Source organism: Drosophila kikkawai, chromosome 3L (genome assembly GCF_030179895.1).
Source record: "Drosophila kikkawai strain 14028-0561.14 chromosome 3L, DkikHiC1v2, whole genome shotgun sequence".
NCBI classification, from domain to species: domain Eukaryota; kingdom Metazoa; phylum Arthropoda; class Insecta; order Diptera; family Drosophilidae; genus Drosophila; species Drosophila kikkawai.
The window spans coordinates 26,751,121-26,754,222 of record NC_091730.1 but is presented as its reverse complement, the minus strand read 5'-3'; the positions used below and the strand labels follow the sequence as shown (position 1 = coordinate 26,754,222).

Sequence of the window (3,102 nt, the reverse complement as noted above, 5' to 3'; positions counted from 1 at the left end):
TAGGTAATCGAAGACGATGCGGCCAGCATTTTGGATCATGGCGAATGCATACATCCCCACGGCGACGACTATATCGATCCTATGAATATCAAGACAGAGATCGACATTGAGGAACAGCAGTTGGCAGGTGGGTACAGTTGGCAAAGTCTCTATTTTACATTTCTAAACTTATGTTTTACAGTTCAACGGAGGCCAGTACGAGTTCCGCTGGTGCAGCTGTCACTTATACGCTGAATGACGATTCAGCGGCCATTCAAATGCCGGCGGAGATGTCCACAAGTGGCAAGAAAAACGGCTTGGTCATAGACGACGGATTTGGATATCTCGAAGAGTGACGAGGAGGACGGTGGCAGCCGAATGCGCATTAAGTTGAAAGTTTTCGATGACAGCGATTACGCCGTGCATCGCCAGTAGCAAATGGGTTTGGGTAGCCAACCAACGCAGTCGCACATCTTTTTTGCATTTTCAATATTTTGCTTTTTATTCGATGCATTGCTACTTGAGTAAGAAATCGCTCTACTTTTTGTTATAAAATCAGAGCAGAGTTTCTATTTGATATTAATTATTAAGGTGGTTAGTTTATAAATGTAAAATCGTAAGGATGAATTGGACTTTCGGCTGACTGATTTGATATTGGACGTGAAAAATCATCTCAGATTTGAAATCCAAGAAAAAATAAAAATTGTAGTTGCATTTTTTTATGAATTTTAAGTACAGATAGATAATTTCCTTACGATTTCTAACCACCCTAATGCTTGTATAAAATGTGTTTATATAAATATGTAAAGACTTAGGAGCTAGCATAATGGACTTCATTAGATAATACTGCCGATAAAATACAATTGATAAAATCGTAAACACTTTGAGCATGCTGAGAGAGAACCTACACAATAATATATATATAATTAAGGACAAGAAAATAATGCTGATCGCGATGTTGTTGTTGAAAAACTAGGCAAGAAATGCAATGCTACTGACTAAAATCTAAAATGCTAATAAAATGAGCACAAACTGAAAGCTGGAGCTTTGAGGTGCTGGCAAAATCGGATCGGGGATCGCATCTCCGCTTGGCACACAACCCAAAATGAAAAGCGTTTGCCTAATCGAAGGCCACCTTGCGGGTGAACGAGGTCAGGGATGAGATTTCGCTGGGATTCGAGTCGGAGGGCAGGTGACTGAACTCGATTTCCTCACTGCCAGCCGAAGCTACAATGTTCTCATTGGACTGCGTGGTCTCGTCACTGTGATGCATGGTCGGGCACTGCTTGTGGCTGGGCGCGTACAGGATGAGCAGGGCAAAGATGAAGATGTTCCACATGCCGTAGACGCCGGTCAGGAAGGCGGATGTCAGCTGGATCTCCACGTTCTCATTCCACTGCCACTGGCCCTCGGCCATTTGACCCATGATTAAACCGGCCACGGTCAGAGCGGCGCACAGCAAGGTGGCCAGCATCAGAAATTTAAATCGATAGATGAGACCCTCATAATGCAGTCGCCGGGCCTGGGACATGGATGGCAGCGAGGTGCGCTTATCCCCTATGTTCCTAAACACCTTCCAGATTATGTAGCACAGGAAGAGGAAGTATATAGCCGCAGATAATCCAGCCAGCACGATAAAAGTCATGGCCACCTTGGCGCCCAGTGGAGTGGTCCAAATGGAGTAAAAGGGATTCCTTAGCTGCACGCCCCTCTCGCAGATGTCAAAGACAAACAGGGAGATGCAGCCGAACACCACGACGGAGGTGCTTCCAATAGCGCGATCGAATAGTAGACTTGTTGGGCGCATCCTGGATGAGCATGTGCTCGCCGGCAAAGACTAGCCAGAAGGTGAGCAGCATGGCGTAGAAGATGCCCTGCCGGATGTCACTCAACAACAGCATGTAACGCATCTCCACGGCCAGGGATAGGTACTCCAGCGGCAGATTGAGGAAAGTCATGGCGCCTCCCAGATAGATCAGCATGTACTCAAGCAGAGCCGGCGAGCGCTGCAGCAGGTGGACGTCTCTGGTTCGTTGCCCGCGTCGCGTCGCGTGGGTGGGTCCAATGTAAACAATTGCTGCACTTGTAAATGTCCTTTTACTACAGGGAGGAGCAAGAACAAGTTCTGGAAGCCAAATAAAACAAAGAAAGGAATCATTGTACTTTTTACTTTTTATTCTATATTTAAGTGCTGGATCGCTTGTTCCACGGTCTCGCGCTCTACGGGTTGAAGTGGTGGTTGGGTTGGGTTGGCGGTTGGCTGCGGACGAAGCGCCTCCATCACTCCCCGGCGGACTGTCCTTTGTTGGTCAGCCGGGAAATTCCTTGCAGCCTGGTGGGCCAACGCCACCCTCTGCCGCCGATTGAGGCCCTGCCCTTGCTCCTGGCCGCGACCAGCTTGGCCGCCACGACCAGCTTGGCCGCCACGACCAGCTTGGCCGCCACGGCCAGCTCGGCCGCCACGTCCAGCTTGGTCGCCACGGCGACGTTGGACGCCACGACCGCGTCGGCCGCCACGACCACGTTGGCCGCCTCGACCACGTTGGCCGCCTCGACCACGTTGGCCGCCCCCACCGCGTTTGCCGCCGCCACCTCGTTTGCCGCCACCACCACCTTGGCCGTCACCGCCTTGACGCCCACCTTGGCCATCGAAATAATTGTTCACAATTTTCATCTGAAAGAAATCAAATTATTGCAGCCTTGCAGCCTATGACTATGTTTTTTTAACAATAACTTACGTTCGCTTTCTTCGAAAGTTATTTGTAAAAAACTTTTTTCCTGGCGTTGTCTCGAAGATTTTAGCGCGAATAAGGACAGATCGGTGTTGCCAGACCTTCGACGATTACACTTGTCGATCAGCCAGGGCTGCAGAAGTCTATGAATACAATTGGATCTTAAAAACTAATTTTCTTAACAACTACTGGCTTAAACGTTTGGATATTTTTACCAAAATTTATTCAGAATTTTCGCTGTGACTTAGTGTACAGTGTTTGTTGGTACAAGCAAAAAAAAACGCTACTTGTACCTAAATAATAATCGAAAAAACAAGAAAAATGGATTTTCTGCTAAACGACTGAACGGATTTTGATGAAATATGGATTAAAATGTTTAGAAAAACGATGT

General features: G+C 47.5%; 1 pseudogene; it reads right to left on the bottom strand.

Moving 5' to 3' along the window:
- Window positions 1-1,039: 1,039 nt before the first annotated feature.
- On the bottom strand, window positions 1,040-2,628 carry LOC108077534 (protein wntless-like; annotated as a pseudogene).
- Window positions 2,629-3,102: the final 474 nt, after the last annotated feature.